Raw genomic sequence first — 23,398 nt, 5'->3', positions numbered from 1 at the left:
AGGGTGATTTAGTGCTGTGGTTCTCAAACAGAGGTATCCAATGGTCTTCCAGGGGGTACATCAACTCATCTAGATATTTGCCTAGTTTTACAACAGGCTACATAGAAAGCACTAGCAAATTCGTAACAAATTAAAATTCATACATTGATTTGTTTATACTGTTCTCTATACTATATACTGAAATGTAACTACAATACTTATATTCAAGTGATTTATTTTTATAAATATTGCATCTGATTATGTAAGCCAGTAGTTTTAAAGTGAGGTAAAACTTGGGGGTATGCAAAAGAAATCAGACGCCTGAAAGGGGTACAGGTGTCTCTAAAGGTTGAGAGCCACTGATTTAGTGCAGGTACGACCGGTAACATAGAACCCTGCAAAAACTTCTAGTGCAGATGAATTTGAGAGCAAGCCAGAGAGAAACAGATGCGGAGCATGCTAGAAAGGGCTGACCTGTCTGCATTGTCTGTGCCTGACAGGCTGTCATGTGGTATGGAGGAGCCTGTGAGAGGTATGGCAAAGCAAGAGGGTTTGATTGGTCGGTAGGAGCTCCACATGCTAATCAGGGGGTGTGTTTCTGTAAATAGCGACATAAACGTCTTCTAATGGACAGTGTTCTAAAGCTGTCTCAATTGTGCTTTAATGAAATGGGAACCTGGTTTTAGATTTTTGGTCTTTAATTCGCTGGGGGTGAAACCTGTTGTATGAAAACATTCACCGTGGGAAGAAAGCTTGTGCACATTAGCCTGGGTGTGTAGCCAAGCACAGCTTTGTTAAGACTATACTTTCAGAGATCATTTCTATAGTTTGTTACTAGAGATGTGTGGTTGAAAGTGTCTGATCTTGCTAACCACAATGAGGAGTTAAAGTGTTCTTTTTTGAGTATGAAGTGAGTAGACAGTGGTGCTTTAATGCATCTGCTGTTTGCTATTGATGAGTGTTCTTGCTTTCCTTTTGGGAAGCTGAAAGGAAGAGAACACAGACTGAGTGGTTAGTCCTTATAAAACAAGTTTAAAAATAAATGTTTTGGTTTTCTTTTCTGTTATCTGAATTTGTTTAAAGCAAAGCTTTTATGCAGTTCTGTTTAGTAGCAAGTCTTATTTTGATTTGGTAGAATTTGGAAGAAAAATAAAGGTAGTGTGAAAATGTTGTTTTAAATGTTTCTATTCAGTACTTACTGAAAGATTTTTTAAATTTCTTTATGCTGCTCTCTCTTTTTTTTCTTGTAATCTATTTAAGAATTTAGGTAGGGTCCTGTGTCTGCACGTTCTCTTCCTTTTCCACTTGCTTCTCCATTTCTCTCTTCTTCCCTTCCCATTTTTCAGGAAGCCCCTATTTTTTACTTCTCCTGCTCTGGCAGGGCATACGCAGTTTGCTCTTGGCCCCAAGCCCATCAGACAATCCACACAGGATCTGAGAGTTGCTGTCTCTTGGCCGTATAGTGGGTAGAGGGTTCTAAAGCTGTCTCAGGGTATGTCTACACTATGGGATTATTCCCATTTTACAGAAACCGGTATTTGGAAACAGATTATATAAAGTCAAGTGAACGCGGCCACACTAAGCACATTAATTTGGCGGTGTGCGCCCATGTACTGAGGCTAGTATCGATTTCCAGAGCGTTGCACTGTGGGTAGCTATCCCATAGCTATCCCATATTTCCTGCAGTCTCCCCACCCATTGGAATTCTGGGTTGAGATACCAGTGCATGATGGGGCAAAAACAGTGTCGTGGGTGTTTCTGAGTAAATGTCATCAGTCAATCCTCCCTCCGTGAAAGCAACGGCAGACAATCATTTTGCACCCTTTTCCCTGGATTGCCCGGGCAGACGCCATAGCACGGCAATCATGGAGCCCGTTCAGCCTTTTTTTCACTGTCACTGTATGTCTACTGGATGGTGCTGACAGACATGTTACTGCAGTGCTACACAGTAGCATCCCCTTGCCTTGTGCAAATTAGCAAAGATAGTTGCCAGCTGCACTGTACTGTCTGCTGCTTTGCAAATTGACAATGACAGTTACAAGTTATACTGTACTATCAGCTGCTGTCATGGGTGCTCTTAGCCAGCCTCGGTGAGGTCAGCTGGACTCAACCCTCCGTGCAAACTAAATGAGCTGCCCACAGATTCTGGCAGCCACAATGAGCATTTGGTGTGAGAGCTCAGACCTGTCCCTGTCCCAGAGGGAGGGGGGTCATCTGTGAGGGGACTGGACCACTGACCTATCAGCTCTTAACTCCCAAACTTTCAGTAATTCTGTTATCAATACCTGTGAGTATAATTTAAACAGCCATACTAGGCTGGGCCAAAGGCCCATCTAGCTCTGTGTTTTATCCTCTGACAGAAGCCAATACCAGGTGCCCCAAAAGTTAATCAACAAGGCACCACTGGGAGTTGAACCCAGGATTTCCTGTTTACAAGACAGGTGCTTTAGCCAACTAAGCCATGGTGCCTGCCTGTAGCCAAAACACAGTGTCTGCCCACACCTGACTCCCTGCCATCCCCACTGGAGCCTGAAAAACTTTGCTTGTGTTTGAATTCTGCAAAGCAGAGGAGCAGGTGAGGTTTTCCTTGCAAGCTGTGTGTGTGTGTGTGTGTGTGTGTGTGTGTGTGTGTGTGTGTGTGTGTGTGTGTGTGTGTGTGTGTGTGTGTGTGTGTGTGTGTGTGTGTGTGTGTGTGTGTGTGTGTGTGTGTGTGTGTGTGTGTGTGTGTGAGAGAGAGAGAGAGAGAATCTTTGGCCAGGTCTGCACTACAAAGTTATTTCAGCATCATTATATTGCTCAGGTGTGTGAAGAACACACAAACACACAACACTCCCTCGGTTGGCAGCTTGTGGCTGGTGCACACACTGCAATGCCAAAATTGCCCTGTTTTGGTGACAAAATAAAACCTCCTCGACGAGAGGCCTAGAGCTTTGTGCAGCAAACTTAAAGTGACAAATTGTCAGTGTAGATGCTGCTGGTCATTATATCACCATAACTGGTCTCCACCAGTATCCCACCCTGTCTGCCGTGAACTCACCTGCCCTGCATTCCTGCTACTGATGCTGGGCCCCTCCCCTTTCATAGCACCGGGAAGTTCTGACAGCTGAGCCCCTATCTGCACCAGGATTAGGTTGATATAACTGCATTGTCAGCCTAAGTAATGTAATTACACCAACCTAATTTTGTAGTGTAGAGGTGTCCAAAGAATCACACACACACCTTGGGAGCAAAACTTTCACCTGCTCCTCTGCTTTACAGAATCCAAACACGAGCAACACTTGTCAGGGCCCAGTGGGGATTGGTAGAGAGTCAGGTGTGCACAAACACAATGCTTTTAATAACAGCCGGTGTCATGGCTGAGCTTGTTAAAGCGCCAGTTTTGTAAACAGAAGATCCTGGGTTCAACTCCCAGTGGTACTTTGAGAGGTGGCTTTTGGGGCACCTGGTATTGGCTACTGTCAGAAGACAAGATTCAGAGCTGGATGGACCTATGGTTTAAATTACACTCGCAGGCACTGATAATAGAGTTACTGAAAGTTTGGGTGTTAAGAGCTGATAGGTCAATGGTCCACTCCCCTCAATGAGGTTTTACCATTTCCAGTTGCTAAACTCCCTCCCAACCTTTATAAAATTACAGTGCAGACATATGGGCTTGAGCCCAACCTCTGAGGCCCCATGAGGGGTGATGGTTTCTGAACCCAGGCTTCAGCGTGAACACAAATATCTGCACCACAGTTTTTAGCCTCTCAGCTTTACGTCCATGAGCCCAAGTCAGATGACCCAGGCCAGCCCTGCTGCCATCTTTGTCCCAGGAGAGATGGACTCTAAGGGTACGTCTCCATTGCAATGTCAGCCCAGGTGTGGCACGCTGTGCTCAAAGCAGCATCCTGCAAGCCCCATATTCACCACTCTCATATAACGATGAGATGGTTTATACAAAGTCTGCCTGGTGAGGTATCATTTCAAAAGTCTTGATCTGTTGAACATTAATATCTTGTTGGATTGTGTGTGCTCACATTGGCTGGGAAGTTATGACGTTTTGCTCCGTGTGTGTTACTGAGATATGTTATGAGGTTGGAAAATGCCCCCCACCAGCCTTTCAGGTGTAATAGTGGAGCAGCCAGACTCACTGCTGGCCCATTGAAGGTATCCACACTCCCAAGGACTATCCCAGGAACCGTGTACAATGCAGGCTTCTCCGATATAGCACAGCGACAACGGACACTGCTTGACTCACATCGTAACAAAGGAGCTTCCTAGCAAGTTGGAAGAAACTATGAAAGAGGGAAAGAGACATCATGAGTTGGCCTCTCTCCCCCACAACTCAGCAGCTGGAAACACACCTGGAGGACAAAGACTGAACTGAACTGACTCAGAAATCAGAAGAGAATAATAACAATAGTACTTGCAAACCAAAGTCCCCAAACAGACTAATATTGGGTTCTTGGTAGAAAATTTTCAGTTTGGGGAATTTTGTTTTCTCAGTCAGACCTTGCCAAGGGAAGCAGGGAGAAAATGTTTGAGTTGCCTCCTTCAGAACAGCTTGGCCTAGACACTAGCTCTGGTTCACTGCTCTGGCCTTGCTTGGGTTGAGGGTATTTTAATAATTTGGGCAGGTCCCAGGGTGTTTGGGGGAGATGATGAGGATATTCCCTTTTGAGATAAAAACTAAGAAATACAGCACTAGAGATTTTTTTTTTTTAGAAATCTGGGATTTAGACATTTTATTCAAAGCAAGGGAGTTTTGTGTTTCTGAGAAGGTTTTTGTTTGCAAGAAGCAACATTGTTTGAACTGTCATTTGTACCAAAGGGGGACATGGCTGTCTACAAAGGAGCGGTGAAGACTAAATGCATCTGATAAGTATGGGATCTGAATCCATGCAGACAGAGCACAATGGATTAGCAGTCCACCACCTTAACCACTCGGCCACCTCATCTGAGCTGTCACAAAAGAGACAGGAGGAGAAATCTAAGGCCAGCAGAGATAGGGACAATAAGGAGTTTTAAAATACTAAGCGGAAGCAGGGGCTGAATGAGCTCCCCCCTCACATCTAGTGAGGAGCTGGGGGAAAGACTTCAGGAACAGACCGTGTTTGCACAGACACGCCTACTCTGCCTAGCTATGCAGCATGATGGGGCCACTTCCCCAAAATGACCAGTTTTGGCTGGTGGTGGGTTACAAATCACTTTAGGATTGAGTGGAATGAAATGTTATTATCCTTCCTGCATGAGTGAAGGGCAGCAGAACATACCTAGTCTGTCCTGATGGAGGGGTGGGTGGGTGGGTGAGGAATTGCTTTTATTGGACTTTGTAGAAGTGATTGAGAATGTCACCCTAAACCAGTGATTCCCCAAACATTTCACACTGTGCCCTCTTAGCCATGGCTGTGGCCCCTCGGAAGCTGCAGTCAAGAACCGGGGCTGGGAGTGGGGCTGTTGCTTGCTGGGGAGAGGGGTGCAGACAGGGGTAAGGGGGTCGAGGCCGAGCTGGGAGCCAGAGCCCCAGGCTGAGGGTGGGGTTGGGGAAGAGCTGGGGCAGAGTGGGGCTGAGTGCTGCTCCCTCCATGGGGGCTGGCTCAGGCGCTGAGGTGCCCCCATGAATGTTCCTCCTCCCCCTAGGAGTCATGCCCCACATTTTGGGGACCACTGAACCCTACTCACTAAGCAGGGGCTAGTGATGCCAAATCCCAGGGAAAGGGAGAACAAGTGCGGGGCCCCCAGCACTGGAGCCATGTGAAGGGGCTGCAGGAGAGGGGCAATGGCTGGTGGCCCAGGGAGTTAAGGCCAAAGGGGGCACAGGAGGGGGCAGGAGTTAGGGGTGAAGGAGGTGCAAGGGTTGGGAGTGCAGGAACTAGCGGTAAAGGGGGAGTGGGGATCGTCCAGGGGCAATGGGGAAGTGCCAAAGTACAAGCTTTGCCCAGGGCACCATTTTCCCTAATGCTGGTCTGAGCGAACAATTGGAAATGACCCTTCAGTGAGAACAGAACCACAGTGTAGAAAAGCCCCTTTGTTAAGTGGTGGTGGCTGAGGGCTTAGGGAGATGGGTTAGAAAGCAATAGGCATTTTTCTGTGGAGGTTTGATTCTTGCCTACTAGGTGAGGCTGGTGTGTGGTGTCTCCATGGCTGCACTTTCAGTGTCTGATCTGCCACAAGGAGCCAAGTCTAGACATATTCAGAGGCTCTATGCCAGGGTTTCTCAAACTTCCTTTCACTGCAAACCCCTTGTGCCAAAAAAAACCTTACTACATGGTCCTGGAAAGATGCACCAAGCCCCTCCACACTGAGCACAAGCAGAGGAGACAGAGCCTGAGGCCTGCCCTGGTTAGGGGAGGGCAAAACCACCAGAGCTTGTGGGATTCAGCCCTGAGTGGTGGGGCTCAGACTTTCGGCTTCAGCCCCAGGCACCAAGAAGTCTAATGCCAGCCCTGGCAATCCCATTAAAACAGGGTCACATCTTTGGGGGTCCTGACACACAGCTTGAGAACCACTGCTCTATGCTGAGGGGAGAGAGTTTTCCTGTGGGTGTAATTAATCCACTTCCCCAAGAGGTGGCAGCGATGTCAGTGGGAGAAGCTATATCGGTGGGTGTGCAAGCTGTGGTGTTTACCACATTTAAGAAGTTTAATCAAACCCCATTTTTAAAACCACCTGTAGTCTGGGAATGGCAAAGTACCTTGATAAAGCAGGGTCTGTCCTTCAAAGTCCTGGAGATCATGAGTCCATACTCCTGTGGTCATGGAGGCATAGCTTAGTGGTAGAGTGCTTGATGGTAGATCAAGTGTTCTTTGATTCAAGCCCCCGTGTTCTCTTAAAACCATCCCTTTCTTTTTTTTAAAAAAAGGAAAACATTTTCATTTCCATTCTCCATTATGTTCAGGAGCTCCACTGTATGGGGGTGCTTGATATGAATGTAAACACTCAACATTTCACTGTCCAAATGCATAAAAACCTAGCAAAGCTGTCCATCAGCTGAAATCAGTTGCAATCCTCTAAGTGTCAATTTATGTTTTCATCAATTAAACAAAGGGATCATACGAATGTACATTTGCAGATCCCTCTTCTCCAGGAGCTGTGCTGTGCAGAAGAAAAAGCTACAGTTCAGGAATCTGATGACCAAAGAGCCACCAAATGTTCTGAGGGCTGGAGAAAAATGCCTTCTAGTGAGCTATTGAATGAGCTCAACCTGTTTAGCTTATCAAAAGAAGTTTGAAAGGTGAATTCACTGAAGTGTTGAAGGGCCTTAATGGACAGAAAAGATTGGGTATGAAAGGGCTCTTTAATTTAGCAGAGAAAGGCATAACAAGACCCAACGGCTAGAAGGTGAAAAGAGACAAATTCATATTACAAATAAGATACAAATATTCAACAGCGAGGATGATTTGCCACAGGAACAAGCTACCAAGGAAAGTGGTGGATTTGCCATCTCCTGATGTCATTTAATGAAGACTAGATGCCTTTCTGGAATGTGTTTGCCCCAAAAGTAGCTATTGTGTCATACAGGAGGCCTGTGATATGCAGGGGGTCAGATTCGATGCTCTAATGGTCTCTTCTAGGCATAAAGTTGAGTAATTTCTGAAAAAATGAGTGTAGCATTGGGAGCAGCGTCTGATGTTTTCCTGTCTAGCCGGCTTGCTGCCTAGAACGAACGCTCCTTGAGTGGGGTGATCCACAGGGAGTAGCTCAAACCTCCAAAGTGCCTGGCCAGGGGCAGGACATTAGCACAGCAAGGGAGGGGTGTGGCAGTGACATCAGAAAGGCCTTTTGCAGGACCTCAGACTATTGGTTAAAGGTGGTGGGGAGGTGGTGACCTCACAGAAAGATGCTGACATCAGCCAGGCAGGACAGGGGCGAGGGGCCAGGGAAGCCTCAGAGACCCCTGTGGCTTTGCTTCAGCAAGTCTCCTTCTCCAGGTCTCTCTTTGAGGACTGAGAGAGTATTTGGGTTCACATACGTGAGCACCAGGAGGAACCTCTTTCGAGTTTTCTCCTTCCCTTTTAGTGATTTTACTAGAAAACAGACGTCCCTGTTTAGAAGGTAAGAGCCTCCTCGAGGTTTGAAACCTGTTCGGTCTGATCCATCCGGTGACAGTTGAATTCTAGGCATGGAAAACACGAGCTTAAGGAGGCAGAATTTTATTCCGCACCTGGGATTTTGTCCCTTAGAACCACTGGGGATTATTGTTTGTCCTTTTTTTTTCACCTTTTCCTGCATCCCTCCCCCCCTCCTTTCTCTTCTTCTCTTGCTTCTTTTGTCCTTTCTCCTGTTCCCCTCCCAACACCAGGAGGGGTGTGTGTGTTGTTTGGTGTGTGTGGAGTGGCAGCTCCCACTGTGGGAGGTCCACCCAAAAATGTGGGGCTGAAATAGTGCTCGGGCAGTGATCTGGGCCATCCTTTGGGCTCTCTGGTGAGAACCCTCAGCCTCCCATCCTCAGTCTCTACCCTGATTGGCTGAGCAGGGGGTTATTGACAGGGAGGAGACTCAGGCCCTTGTTGTTCTCTTTTAAGACCAAGTAAATAAGTCATAACCAGTTCTATGTTTGACAAATTTTGCTGCTTCGCTGTATTAATGGTCTCTGAGCAGTTCATGATCATAGAATCATAGAATCATAGAATTCAAGATCAGAAGGGACCATTATGATCATCTAGTCTGACCTCCTGCAAGATGCAGGCCACATTAGCCGATCTACCCACTCTTTTAGCAAGCGACCCCTGCCCCATGCTTCGGAGGAAGGCGAAAAACCTCCAGGGACACTGCCAATCTGCCCTGGAGGAAAATTCCTTCCCGACCCCAAATATGGCGGTCAGCTGAACCCCGAGCATGCGGGCAAGACTCTCCAGCCATACCCTCTGAAAGAGGTTAAGAATATCATATCATTGACCCAATTTGACCCAATTAAGTACCAGTTTGGCACTTAATTGACCTATTGACTAAGCCCGTTATCCTATTATACCATCTCCTCCATAAACTTATCTAGCTTGATCTTAAAGTCATGGAGGTCCTTCGCCCCTACTGTTTCCCTCGGTAGGCTGTTCCAGTATTGCACTCCCCTGATGGTTAGAAACCTTCGTCTAATTTCAAGCCTAAATTTCCTGACTGACAATTTATATCCGTTTGTCCTCGTGTCTACATTAGCACTGAGCTGAAATAATTCCTCTCCTTCCCTGGTATTTATCCCTCTGATATATTTAAAGAGTGCAATCATATCTCCCCTTATCCTTCTTTTGGTTAAGGAAAACAAACCGAGCTCCTCAAGTCTCCTGTCATACGACAGGCCTTCCATTCCCCGGATCATTCTAGTGGCCCTTCTTTGTACCCGTTCCAGTTTTATCTCATCCTTCTTAAACATGGGAGACCAAAACTGCACACAATACTCCAAATGAGGTCTCACCAACGCCTTATATAACGGGACTAGCACTTCCTTATCCCTACTAGAAATACCCCGCCTAATGCAACCCAAGACCGCATTAGCTTTTTTAACGGCCACATCACATTGCCTACTCATAGTCATCCTACGATCAACCAGGACTCCCAGGTCCTTCTCCTCCTCCGTTACTTCCAACTGGTGCGTCCCTAGCTTATAACTAAAATTCTTGTTAGTCATCCCTAAATGCATAACCTTACACTTCTCACTATTGAATTTCATCCTGTTACTAATACTCTCTAACATTGCAGTTCTCCTAAAATACATGCTGAATAATTACTGGGCACTGTTGTTGGTCTGGAGCTCATCGGAGAGCACTTTACTCAAGTCATTCAATGTTTGAAATTCAAGATCTGATGGTTAGTTTGAAAATCAGGGCTCTTGGGTCCTATTTCCAACTCTGCCCCTGGCTGGCTGTGTGACCTAAGACAAGTCAATTCTCCTTTCTCAGCCTTAGCTTCTCCCTCTTTCAAGTAGGGATAATAATGATCTGCTCCTACCTACCTCACGGTGGGTGGAGGATGAGGATCCATTGGAGAGTGTCACTAGGAGTAGTGCATAATATGAGGTGTCCTATCACATTTACTCAGAGCAGATTATGACATATTAGAATAGCTGAAATAGTCTATTTGATTTTTGTTTTGAAATTGTTAAGAGCAGCAACTACTTAGCTCAGACTGAAGCATCTTATCTAATGTTTGTGATCTAAGTGTCTCCCCTCTGTGTGTGACGAGACAATTTAACACACTGTGACAAACAGGAGATGCTTTTGTTTTGCAACAAAATATTTGTGCAAAGAACTTTCATCCCACTTGTTTTGATTTCGAGAAACAAACTGGTTTAGTCTGAAGGGGATTTTCTGACATTGAGCAGGTGTAGTGTGTCCCGTGACACCCGCCCGCTATACGCCGGCCCCTGCAGAGGGCGCCATTGCTGCAGCTGCAGCTGGTTCTGCTGGAGCCCTGTGGTTGCCCTCGTTCGGCCAGGAACAAGCCTCAGGTGAGCTGAAAAGAATCCTGTCCAACCGAGTCTGGCAGCCGCCATCATGTAGCCAGAAGTCCCCACACCTGCCGTGGAAACAAACCAGCCACCAGAAAGTGGTCCATTGTCTCACGTGGTGCCAGAGCCTGACACGGCGCCCGTGGGTAACCTTTGCTCTGCATACGTCGGCCGTGCACACGCCGGCCGGTTCCCATGAAGGATGTGTCACTGCACGTCTCGGTACTTAAAAAGTACCTGTGCCACTGGCAGTGAGTTCTGGGGACAGTTGCTCACTTTCAGTTTATGTAACTGTATGTGCAGCTCTGTGCAGTCACATTTGATAGAAGTTTGGTAATTAAATTATACAAGAGGGTCAGGTTCAGTGGCTACTACCACCTCTATGTTTTGTCCCGCGAAGCCTTTATAGCCATTCTGAGGGGAAATGGGCCCTTTGCCCACAGAAATGGTCGATAGGGGATGGCTGCAGGCAGCAGGCGGAGAGATAATCTCATCAAAATGATTTGACTACAGGGTAATGTAAACAAAATCACTAAAGGAATGTCCGGGGTTTCTATTGGCACTTAACTTGCCTGCCCCTGGCTGGCTCTGGTTGTACAAGATGGACGTGCAATCGGGGTTCAGTTGTGTAAAAAAGAGTAATCGCAGTGCAAGGGATGTTAGGCAAAGGAGAACTTTGTGTGCGATGATGTAAGGTTTTTTAAGGACCTAAACTGACACTCATGGTTTGTAAAACTCTTGTTTTGAAGGTTTAAGATGAATTGGTTTGGTTCTGCTTTGTTGGGTTTTTTTTATAATGCCACTGAAAATCCATTTGAATCATTCAAAGTGGTAAAACTGCCAGACACCTTTTGCCAGACACAGGTAACTAGTGTTGTTTGGGTTTGGGATTTAGCATTTAACCCTTAAGGCACCTCACTACTCTATAAAGTTCAAGACCAGAGTTATGGCTGTAGTAAGGGGCAGCCAGAACCAGAAGAATGGAGAAAGAAACATTGGTTGGCCAGACGGACGGATGGACAAACCGAATAATTAAGCCTCTGTTTAAAAAAAAAAAGCTTAAAAACATTAAAAGGAAAAAAGGGGCAAAATGTTTCCCAGTTTACCAAAATACCTCAGCCTAGCTCTGCCCTTGGGGTTTGGGGGCGGGGGTGACGATTGCGGGGTTCACCTGGGGCGCCAGGTGCTGGCAGCTAGTCTAGGGCTGCCCCTGCCCAGAGGCCTTTATTTCTCCAGCCTGTGAGGAGAGAGGGGGTGTCAGGAAGTTGCCCCTTCAATCCCACACACAGAACCCCTTCTTAGGAAAGGCAAAATCCTAAAGAGAAAGAGTAACATCAAGAAGGACTCCAGAGACAGAGCTTTTTAAGACCTTGGAGAAGAGTTGAGTGCCTGACCAGGGACTTGAACCCTGGACCCTCAGATTAAAAGTCTGATGTTCTGCCAACTGAGCTAGCCAGGCTCATAGAGAAAGTGAGCAAGTTCATGCAGAGGAGAAACTATGGAAGAAAAAGAGAGCAGGAAACACTAGAGGAAACCTGCTGGTCTCTCTCTCTCTTCCCAGCCCTGGCCCTGGCCTGCTCCTCCCACCAGCGCCCTGAAGCATTTTGCCAGCACCATGCCCCAGTCAGCTCCACCCTCCCCAAACGCTGGAAAGCCCAGCTCAGGAACCTGGCCGCTCTTACAGCCGCCTCTTCCGCCCTGACCAATAGGGAGGAGGATTGAGTCTCCCTCCCTCAGGCCTGCCCTCAGCATTCCTGGGGAAAGACCAATGCCGCCAAAGTGACTTTGGGCTACTAGGTCAACCAAGAGGGCGGCCTCCCGTGCCTGGCTGCAGCCCAGCTGCAGGACTCAGAGTAAACCCAGCTCCCATCCCTCCCTACAGGGCTCCAGGCAAGGCCAGCCTGCTGGATCCGGCGTCCCTTCTGGTGCGCAAGTCACAACAGCCAGCAGGCAAAAGACCGGCTCCCGCATCATTTGAAACAGCAAGACAAAGCCTTGAAACTCCAACTTAGGTATGAAGCAACAGGTCCCAGAGTCCCCCTGAGATCTGAGCTCAGCTCGCACTAGTCAGTGTCCTGACAGCTGAACTTTACACCATGGGACCAGATGGTGTCACAGTCTCTAGACACCTGTGACCCTCAGCTGGCAGGTTTGCACTCTGCACTCACAGCTTCTCTGCAGCTGCTCCCACTCTCTTCTCCCCTCGACTTTCTCAGCACCTGGTCCCACAGTGCTCACTGCCAACCCGAGACTGCGCTTTCTGGGCCTGCTCCTGCAGATGTGGGTTTCTATCCTGCTTCCTAAGGACTCAGCAGGAGAAAGGGGCCTTTCTAGGAAATTGCTATGGCTTCTGGGAATCCGTGTGTGGCTCTGGACTTGCCCAGGATGTGTTAGGTGACTGGCCTGCACAGCAGCTTAAAAGCCAGCTGCTAAAACTAGGGCTCAAACACTGGACCCCCCCACGGTTAAAAGCCTCATGTTCTTCCCACCAGCAGCTTCCTCTCCCAGGACTCTCTTTTCTTCTCCATCAACTATAATCCTGATCTACCACGTCCGTGGGACCTGCCCCGAGTCCCCGCATCCCCCTACTTGGTCTTTGTTCCCTGCAGGCTGCAAAAATGTCAGGGGAGGCTACCCCCTCCCTTCACTCAGTGCTCCCACTCATATCAGCCAGCTGCAGCCTCATCTCCTGGAACTCAGCCAGCTGTCGCTTGATCCGGTTGTACAGTCACACGCTGACTGGCTCCCCAGCCTGGATGCTCTTGTGGAAATCCCACAGGCGACGCTGCAGGACTTGGCACTGTTGGTTTCTTGAATGTTGTGGTGTTTGCCCGACCGCCGGAACAAAGCTGCCAACTCCTCCCTCACCGACTCCCATCAATCCCCCTGGTTACCATAGAACCCTCTGATACTTTCCCGTTCTGCCAACACCACCAGGCCTCGCCCCCCTGCTCCTTTATCTTGCAAGCTCTGGATGTTCATCTCCCAATAGCCTCTGCCGTGGGTCAGGGAATTGCCCACATTGAGCACACGGTGAGAGCTGCGTGATCCGAACAGTCCATTGGCACCACCCTGCACTGGGCTGTTGACGTGCTCTCCTTCACGGAAATCCGGTCAGTGTGACTTGTGGCCTGTCCCCGCAGAAAGGTGTATCCCCTCTGCGGCTGGTGTGAGCTCGGGTCAGAGGAATAGGAGGCAACCGCCCGCCCTCCACTGGTTCCATTACGGAGAAACACGTCCTCTAAGCCGACCTCGCTACAGACCTGCGCCAGGTAGTGCTCATTGTAAAAATGTTTCCTCTCACGGTCGAGAAAACGGCACAAGTGGTTCTCAGGCCGGCTGACAATTAAAATCAGCCCTAACACCAAACACTGTGTGGTCCAGAGGAAGGGAGCCAGTTCCCACCACAGATCTTTCCTTTCACACCTTAACATCAAGTGCCTCCTCTTGGGCCTCTGAATCCCTGCCACATTCCACGTGCCAGATGCCCCTTCCCCAGTACTGTCGTCACTCAGCTTTGCAGAGGAGCGTCCCTCCCAAGTCCCTGCCCCCTCTGGCACCATCTCCGAGGGCCGTCCTTCCTCACTCTGTTTCCACCATTTTGGGTTGACAAATAAGTCATGTGGGAAAGACAGCTCCCATCTCTCATCCTTATAGGTCAGGTGGGCCAACTAGGGGGAGAAGCCCACGCTCTCTGTTATCCTGCTGGGGAGTGCAAAATCAGGTACTTGCCTCAGATAAAGGTGCTGCTGCCTTCCTAGAAAACAAGCCACCCCCTGCACAAAGAGGGATCAAAGGGCCTACCAAAGCCTGGGATTGAACCAGGGACCTTTAGATCTTCAGTCTAACGCTCTCCCAACTGAGCTACTTTGGTAGCTATGAAACAGTATTTTGGCCTGTTGCTTCTCTGCCCGAGAGATTTTTGCAGCAGTTGCAGACAAAAAGGACGTAATTGGGAGCGGCCCATGAAGACAAGACTCGCTTTTGCCTGCCTTGCTCAGCTTGACTTGCTGCCTCACCCCGTTCCTGCCCTAGTGCCCGGGTTGACCTGGTGGTGGAAGGAGACTGGGGGCCAGTGGCGCGGGGAGGAGGTTGAGCTGGACCCTGAGCTAGACTAGACCCTGGCGGTGAGAGTCTGGCCACGACCTGCCGCCCCACCCTGTTGTCCTGGCTTCCCCCACTGGGCGTCATGTCGGGAGGGAAGTGGGGCTTCTGCCTCCCCTCCCCAATTTTCACACCGCACAGGAGTGTGAACAGGAAAATGAACGGCTTCTCCACACCACCACTGGAGGAACCTGACACAGCTAAGAGTCTGTGCAGACATCAGCCCCCCTGCCAGCCCCACAGGCAGCAGCAGCGCCAGCCCCCCAGCACCACAGGGGCACTCAATGCACTTCCTGTGGGGAAATGGCTCCTTGGCGTCCAGCTGCTAGAGTGAGAGCCAGGAGAGAGCAGTGTCTGGCTCACCGTGGGGGAGAGAAGAGACCTGGTGAGTGCGGATCTCCCTGAGCCCTCTCCCCCCCGCAATGCTGGTCAGTTGTATTGTCACTGTGATAGTCGGTGCTTCCCTTCAGGGCCGGCCCTAGAGGGGTCTGTGACAAAGCCCCCCCTTTCCTCCCCAGGCCCTGCCCCCACTCCCCCCCTTCCCCCAAGCCCCGACCCCTGTCCCATCTCTTCCCGGCTTGCACCTTCCTGCCCCATTCCTCTCCCTCCCCCACCTCCTGCTGTCCCTTCTCTTCCCCCTCCCCGCCCAGCGCCTCCTGCACCCACTGAACAGCTGATCACTGGCAGGTGGGAGGTGCTGAAGGGGAAGAGGAGGAGCTTGTCAGCAAGGCCTGTAGTGTGTGGGGGGGGAGAGGTGGCTGCCAGTGGGCGCTGAGCTCCTATTTTTTCTATGTTGGTTCTGCAGCCCCCATGGATTCGCTGACTCAGCTCCTTTCACACTCTAGAGAGAGGAGCAGAACCAGGGCTATGGCTGATCTATGGGGCACCAGGTGAGTGGCAGAGGCTTCAGGTGCTGAGAGTTTGCCTGACCCCTCAGGGACACAGTGTGAGGGGGTGTCCCAGGGATCTCGATGAAAGGAGCAGAACAGGATTTACTTGTGGTGGGGAGAGAATTGAGAGTGGCTCAGGGGGCTGTACAGAGGTATTGCCCGGGTGAGAGACTGGCTAAAACACAGGCCTCGCTGTGAGCAGGATTCAAACCTGCGCAGGGGAACCCTATTGGACTTCAACTCCAACACCTTAACCACTCGGCTATCACAGCTGTGAGCACAAAACTACCCCAATGCCAGAGAAACTGGTAAAGAATCCCAATGCCCAGGCGTGAAGTCATCTGAACTACAGAATTCCCACCGCAAACCTGGCTCCCAAAGCACAGGGAGGATTTGGGGTTTGTTCTCTTTGCTTAGCCATGTGCAGTAGCTCATGCTCCAATACATCTGTTAGTCTATAAGGTGCCACAGGACTCTTTGCTGCTTTTACAGATCCAGACTAACACGGCTACCCCTCTGATACTCCTAGTGACACTCTCCAGTGGATCCCCATCCTCCACCCACCGTGAGGTAGGTAGGAGCAGATCATTATTATCCCTACTTGAAAGAGGGAGAAGCTAAGGCTGAGAAAGGAGAATTGACTTGTCTTTGGTCACACAGCCAGCCAGTGGCAGAGTTGGGAATAGGACCTAAGAACACTGATTTTCAAACTAACCATCAGATCTTGATTTTCACACATTGAGTGACCTGAATAAAGTGCTCTCAGATGAGCTCCAGACCAACAACAGTGCACAGTAATTATTCAGCAAGTATTTGAGAACTGCAATGTTAGAGAGAATCATGAACTGCTCAGAGACCATTAATGCAGCGAAGCAGCAAAATTTGTCGAACATAGAACTGGTTATGACTTATTTACTTGGGCTTAAAAGAGAACAAGGACCTGAGTCTCCTCCCTGTCAATAACCCCCTGCTCAGCCAATCAGGGTAGAGACTGAGGACGGGAGGCTGAGGGTTCTCACCAGAGAGCCCAAAGGATGGCCCAGGTCACCGGTGGGGATCACTGCCCGAGTACTATTTCAGCCCCACATTTTGGGTGGACCTCTCACAGTGGGAGCTGCAGAGCATTCCCCTGCAACACACACACACTCACAGACTGCTCCTGGTGTTGGGAGGGGAACAGGTGAAAGGACAAAAGAAGCAAGAGACAAAGAGAAAGGAGGAAGGGATGGATGGAGGAAAAGGTGAAACAAAAAGGACAAAACCTAATGACCCCAGTAGTTCCCCAGGTGCGGAATAAAATTTTGCCTCTTAAGCTAGTGTTTTCCATACCTAAAATTCAACTGTCACCAGATGGATCAGACTGAACAGGTTTCAAACCTCGAGGAGGCTCTTACCTTCTAAACAGGGACTTCTGTTTACTAGTAAAATCAGTAAAAGGGAAGGAGAAATCTCAAAAGAGGTTCCTCCTGGAGCTCACGTGCCTGAACCCGAATACTCTCTCAGTCCTCAAAGAGAGACCTGGAGAAGGAGACTTGCTGAAGCAAAGCCACAGGGGTCTCTGAGGTTTCCCTGACCCCTCGCCCCTGTCCTGCCTGGCTGATGTCAGCATCTCTCTGTGAGGTCACCACCTCCCAACCACCTTTGACCAATAGTCTGAGGTCCTGCAAAAGGCCTTTGTGATGTCACTGCCACACCCCTACCTTGCTGTGCTAATGTCCTGCCCCTGCCCAGGCACTTTGGAGGTTTCAGTTACTCCCTGTGGATCACCCCACTCAAGGAGCGTTCGTTCTAGGCAGCAAGCCGGCTAGACAGGAAAACATCAGACGCTGCTCCCAATGCTACACTCAGTTTTTCAGAAATTAGTCGACTTTATGGCCAGAAGAGACAACTAGAGCATTTTATTTGACCCCCTGCATATCACAGGCCTCCTGTATGACACAATAGCTACTTTTGGGGCAAACACATTCCAGAAAGGCGTCTAGTCTTCATTAAATGATATCAAGAGATGGAGAATCCACCACTTTCCCTAGAAGACATTTTTCTCCAGCCCTCAGAACATTTGGTGGCTCTTTGCTATTGAACGAGCTCAACCTGTTTAGCTTATCAAAAGAAGATTGAAAGGTGATTTCACTGAAGTGTTGAAGGGCCTTAATGGAGAGAAAATATTGGGTATGAAAGGGCTCTTTAATCGAGCAGAGAAAGGCATAACAGGACCCAATGGCTGGAAGGTGAAAAGAGACAAATTCATATTACTACTAAGGCACAAATATTCAACAGCAAGGATGTTCATGACAGGAACAAGCTCCCAAGGAAAGGGGTGGATTCTAATTCTAATTCCTTATGAATATTCTGTGTGTTTGTGTGTGCAGGGGAGGAACATGCTATATGCCCAGAGGCCTTTATTCCTCCAGCCTGCAAGGACAGAGGGGATGTCAAGGAGTTGCTCCTTCAATCCCCCGCACAGAAAGGCCCTTCTTAGGAAAGGCAAAATCCTGGAGACAAAGAGTAACACTGAACAAGACTCCAGAAAGACAGATTTTTATAGTCACAGTGAGAAGTTTTTCACCTGACCAGGGACTTGAACCCTGGACCCTCATATTAAAAGTCTGATGCTCTGCCAACTGAGCTAGCCAGGCTTGCCTAAGGAAAGTAAAGTTGGTGCAGAGGTGAAGCTAGTCAAGAAAAAGCGAGATGGCCACAATAGGGGAAACCTGCTGCTCTCTCTCTCTTCCCAGCCCTGGCCTGGCTGGGTATTAGTGCTGGTTAAAAAGATGGGAAAATATCGGCATCTACCAGCCATTCAAAGCTGTACAAGACTCAGGCACAATACAGAGGTGCCCATCTGCAAGTTCTGAATGGTTGGATTGGCTAATGCAGCCTGTAGAAGTCCAGGGCACTCTGGGATATACAGCCAAGTGTCCATCACCATCATCATTTCAAAGGGATAATGATAATGGCAGCAAGGTTCACAACTGACTCAGCAGTTGCATACAAAGGTGCATGTTTGGCAGTTACGTTGGCTCAGGTTGGCCACCCCGGTCTAGATGTAGAAGTTACAACATTTAAACTTGAAAGAGGGGCCAATTTCCCCATCATTCCCACCTTTACATCCAAACACGATGAAGGTAGCAAATAGAGCCAGAGCAGGTTGTCTATGGGACCAAGTATATGCAGAGTATCCGCGACAGAGGTTTGTTCAACCTGTTCTTAAAAACCTCTGAGGACTGAGACACCACAGACGCCTTTGGGAGCCTATTCCAGAGCTTAACTACACTCAGAGTCTGACATTGGTGAAGTAGGACACTGAGAAAAACAACACTGGCTGTCAGATAAAAATAGCCCTCCCTGGTGCTTTAAGCAGTAGGTTCTGGTGTTTTAACAGCCATGGCCTGGGTTCAATTCCTCTAAAAAACAGAAGTTTTTCAATGAAAATCTCCATTCATTTTGCATTTGAAATAGAAAGGCAAAGAGGGCTTCTTGTCCTTATCAACAAGGCAAAGAATGGCTTTTCTCTCAGTAAATATTTTTAAAAGGCGCTGACTCGACCTGAAGATCTCATTTCATTTGTATTTACAATGGAATGATTCTCTCTAGGACAGACAGAAATTCTTCAGCTAGACTCGGATTCCACGGGAATACGAGAAGCGATTGTGTCTAACACCTGCCTTTTTTCGGACAAGAGTGATGTCCAAGGTTTCCATGGACATTTCCCTTCCAGCACCTCAGGCCCCATCCAACAATACAAGAAACTGAAATGCGCAGAAAGTTTCTCACCATAGGATTCACTGACCAGGCCGGGGGGAAAGTTTTGCCATTTGAAGATGTTTGAATTCCCTCCAACTTCTCTCCTACAAATGCTAAATAGTTGGTGGTGTAATGTTACAGGAGAGGTTGAAATTAGGCTATTTCGTCAGATAGAAGACAGTGATTGTGTCAGGCGTGGGATGTGAATATGCACGTACATATGGAGCCTAGAGCAACAAATGACAGTATTAGAGGGCTTATTCCTTCACCCTCTTACTTCCCTGGTCCTTCTCGCATGACCAGAGAGCAGCAATACCCGAAGTCCAAAGGCGCAAACAATTCGATGTTTATTGGGGTGAACGTCCAGCAAGCAATGATTCCAGTTTCCTTCCGTAGTGTCCCCTTCCCAGCTCTGACACCACAGAGCTTTGCCTGTGTCCCTGTTTCTGTTCCCATCTCCCGTTCCCATTTCCCCCTGTAGCAAAACGTGATCCCAACTCCCTCATCCCCAGTCCCTGTTCCCATTCCCCCGCCCCCCGCCTTCCTGATTGACTGCAGACTATATAGTAAAACCTGAGTTCTGCTTAGCTATTCCGTAACCAATCATTTTACTGAAATGTAACTAACCAATCCTAACATACTGTAACATGGTTATTTAACCAATTATATTCCACCACCTTCATTGGTTTACACCCAACAAAATTAATTATACAGCAGACAGAAACAATCACAGAACCAGACAGAGACCATGCAAATAAACATACAAAACAATACAGAAGGGAGGATTTCACAACTACATCTATACAGACATAAGGGTTTTCCAGCTGTGTCTATTGATAAGTGAGTTCTTGCCAGACAGGATGCTACCAAACTAAGTTTCCCTTTCTCTGGAGGTGATAGGAATATCAGGACAGGATTGTATTCCTAACAGCCCAATAGCACCTTATTTCAATGTGACTAGTTGGGAATGTGAGGATGTGACCATACACTTCCCACCTTATGGCTGCCTTTGCTGCTTAGCCGAAGAACCAGGCCTCAGACTGTCACAGTAAGAGAAGGCCATTACACAGACAGACAGTGATTTTTTATTCTTTCTTTTATACCTTTATAACTAGCTAAGTGATAAAAATACACCTAAATTCTTAAAGTACAGGCCTTTGCAGACAGGCCTGAATATCTGTATCCTAACAGTCCTCGAGGTCAGGCAGCCTCTGGGTAAGGGTGGGGACTCAGATCCTTCCACAGGCCAATTCCACCAGGGTCGTGTATAAACCAGGGAAGTTTGCCACAATAGCCAGACCAGATGCCCCCTGTACACTTGTGCTCTGTCCTCATTGCTTCTCTGTCTCTCTTCCCCTCATCTCAGCTGCTCCCCCTCTGGGCTTTCTCAGCACCTGGCCCCACAGCACTTTCTGCGCTATCTGCACCTGCTTCTGTGGATGTGGCCTCTCTCCTGAGGAAAGGAACCTTTCCAGGAAACAGCCACAGCTTCTGGGAATCCCTGTGTGGCTGTGAACAGAATTTGGCTCCTGGCACACAAGGCAACTTAAAAGCCAAGCATCCAGACAGGGGCTTGAACTGTGGACCCTCAGATTAAGAGCCTGATGCTTTACTAATTGAGCTACCTGGGCTTATTAAGAATTTTTTTACTGTTCACCACAAGAGCGAGCAGGCAGGCAAAAGAGAGTCAAAAAAAGTCCCAGGAACCCCTCCTCTTTTTCTGCACAGCCACTGCCTGTCAGCAGGATTCCTCCTCCTCCTCACGGAGACTAAATCTCTGCACCTAGACAGCCGGTCCGTCCGCTGCACCTCAATCCCCCATGCCCGAGCCTCCCTGCCAAAGCCCTGCACCTGGCCCCATACATTTAAGTCTCACGTGTCGCTGGGAACTTGACTTCTTGTGTCCAGAGCGTCTCGGCCCCCTCAGCAGATGACCTGAGAAACACAGTGTCCGGCTTTTCCAAAGAAGAGCTTAGACCCCCCTCATCATGTGGCCTAAAGGATAAGGCATCTCCCTGTGGATCAGATGATTCAGGATTTGAGTCCCCTTGTGGTTGTGCTCACTTTGTGCTGCAAGTCCTGCTCCCTTCAGGGCTGGAACCTCTTCTTGGACACTCAGGCCAATGCTCTGGCTTCAGCTAGAGCCCCGGGAAGGAGTTGGGGGTTGGGTGTCACAAAGGCTGGGGCATGAGCCCCAGGGGCTTCCAGTCTCGCCTTTGCCCTTCCTGACTTGCCAAAGAAAATGGACGGCTCCACTGCCAAAGTGAGCACCTGGAGTGGGAACGGTCAGAGGCCCCACCAGCAGGGTTGGCCCTGCTTTCCTACCTTCTTCTGATGTTGGCCACAGAGCATCAGCAGCTGCCCTGAGGGTGGCCTTCAGTGGGTGTTCGGCATGCCAGGGAGCAGCCTGGCTGGGTGTCTCTGTGGCTGTCTGCTGGCCACACATAGGCATGGTCCTCCCCTCCTCTGGCCCTGCCCTCTGTTGCTCTGTGGCTTTTAAGCCTTCCCTTGGAGCTGTCAGCACCAGCCGCCTCTGCTCTAGGTGCCCAGAGGAGGAGAAGTGCTGGGCTCCCGCCTGCCCAGCCCTGACCCTGCTTACTTCAAGCGCCAGGTGGGCAAGAGGAGAAGCACAGCAGCAAGTGCCAGACTTGTGGGCACCAGGTGAAGCAATGAGAATCCCAACCCTCAGGCACCAGTAACCAGCTATAGAGCCCTGACCCCCCACAGCACCTGAGTCACGCAGCAGGAGGGGAAAGACTTGTTCTTGTCCAACAGGAGACAGGGAAGTGGAGCAGTGTGAGCTCCAGGGCTTCACCACAAACCAAAGGTCCCACTGAGATTTGAACTCAGATTGCAGGATTCAGGGCCCTGAGTGCTGCCCGTTACACCATGGGACCAGCTTGTACTGCCTTCTCTGCACAGTGGTAACCCTCACAGGGCTGGCTTGTGTAAGGGACTGTTGGCCCTTTACTAAAACTTAGTGGGGTTTTTGGTTGGCTCGTTCCCAGTCCCAATAGAAGCGGGAAGGGTCAATGGGAAATCAGGACCCTGAGACTGACAGGCCCCTGGGGCAATGGTCACCAACTGGTAGGGAACAAGTGAGAATTTGTTAATGGAGAAAAATTCCTGGTGAAAATTGGCAAATTGTGGAGAGTTTGAAAAGTTCCAGTGAATTTACACATGAAGATACAAACAGAGAGACAAACCCACACAGAGAGAATGAGAAAATCACACACTGCACAGACCCACACAGACATAAACAAAAACCAAACCCACACAGCACACAGAGCCATATACACAAAAAGGAAAACCACACAAAATATAGAAAGAACAAATCCACACCAAAAATACAGCAAAAGCCAACAACAGGAAACACAAAACCCACATACCAAAAGAATACTAAGCAAAAAACAATCTGCATGCAAAAATCATACACACACCCATGCACACAAAACTATGCCAGGAATCCACCAAAATCACACAGGACCCACATGCACATAAACACGACAGACAAAAATCACACCAACATACAGAAAGCCAGGCAGGGTTTGAGTGCCACAGCGAAGAGGGTGAGCACACAGGTGGTTTGGGGAGCAAAGATTGAGGGGGAGTCAGGGGCAGTGCTCTGGGCTCTGCCTGACCCCTCCTGACACAGGCAGCTGGTGGAGAGCAGAGCCTGGTAGATCTGTGGAATCTGCCCTGCTCTCTGTAAAGCAAGGGGACCTCGGTGTCTTTCTGAGCTGCAATTGTATTTTCTGCAGGAGAAAATGATTGGCAGAAGCCATTTGCTCAAAGAACACTAGTGCTCCAGGAGAGGTTTAGAACTCACAACCTCAGCATCACTCCATTGAACACTGCTATTGTAAGTCCTGTGCACTAACCCATGGCACCTCCGGTACCTAACGGAGGGTCTTTTCTCCTTGATTCATGGATGGATTAGAGGGGTGGTTGGAGGGGGTTGCATTAGCTGAAACAAATCCATATTAATGGCTGCAGAATGGTAGCAGCAGAGGTGGGGAGTCTTCTTCTGTGTGATAGAGCTGGTTCCCCCTTCCATTGCTGAGGGGAAGGTTGGTGCTTTGAGCCCAGCTGGTGCTGGAATGTCTCATGGGTGAGATTAACGGGACTCTTGAGAAGAGAAGAGAAGAGAATGGAGGGGAAGTCTTTTCTATCCCTGCCTAGCTCCATTGGTCTCCTGTGGCCCTTTCGGCTCTCTGCTCCCCTGTTGGGGAGATGCAGAGACAAGCCCCCATCTGGGTGA

General features: G+C 49.0%; 5 non-coding genes across 5 annotated transcripts; 1 reads left to right on the top strand and 4 right to left on the bottom strand.

Annotated features, from left to right (window-relative positions):
- Window positions 1–775: 775 nt before the first annotated feature.
- LOC123360281 lies at window positions 776–992 on the top strand. Its single transcript, XR_006575993.1, has one exon. It is a non-coding gene; the product is annotated as a small nucleolar RNA U3 (small nucleolar RNA).
- A 1,382-nt stretch (window positions 993–2,374) lies between these two features.
- On the bottom strand, window positions 2,375–2,448 carry TRNAT-UGU. The gene has a single exon. It is a non-coding gene; the product is annotated as a tRNA-Thr (tRNA).
- A 9,337-nt stretch (window positions 2,449–11,785) lies between these two features.
- Window positions 11,786–11,858, bottom strand: TRNAK-UUU. The gene has a single exon. It is a non-coding gene; the product is annotated as a tRNA-Lys (tRNA).
- Window positions 11,859–14,200: 2,342 nt separating this feature from the next.
- Window positions 14,201–14,273, bottom strand: TRNAF-GAA. Its single transcript has one exon. It is a non-coding gene; the product is annotated as a tRNA-Phe (tRNA).
- A 1,310-nt stretch (window positions 14,274–15,583) lies between these two features.
- On the bottom strand, window positions 15,584–15,665 carry TRNAS-UGA. Its single transcript has one exon. It is a non-coding gene; the product is annotated as a tRNA-Ser (tRNA).
- Window positions 15,666–23,398: the final 7,733 nt, after the last annotated feature.

Source organism: Mauremys mutica, unplaced genomic scaffold (genome assembly GCF_020497125.1).
Source record: "Mauremys mutica isolate MM-2020 ecotype Southern unplaced genomic scaffold, ASM2049712v1 Super-Scaffold_100246, whole genome shotgun sequence".
NCBI lineage: Eukaryota > Metazoa > Chordata > Testudines > Geoemydidae > Mauremys > Mauremys mutica.
This window is presented reverse-complemented; position numbering and strand designations above follow the sequence as displayed.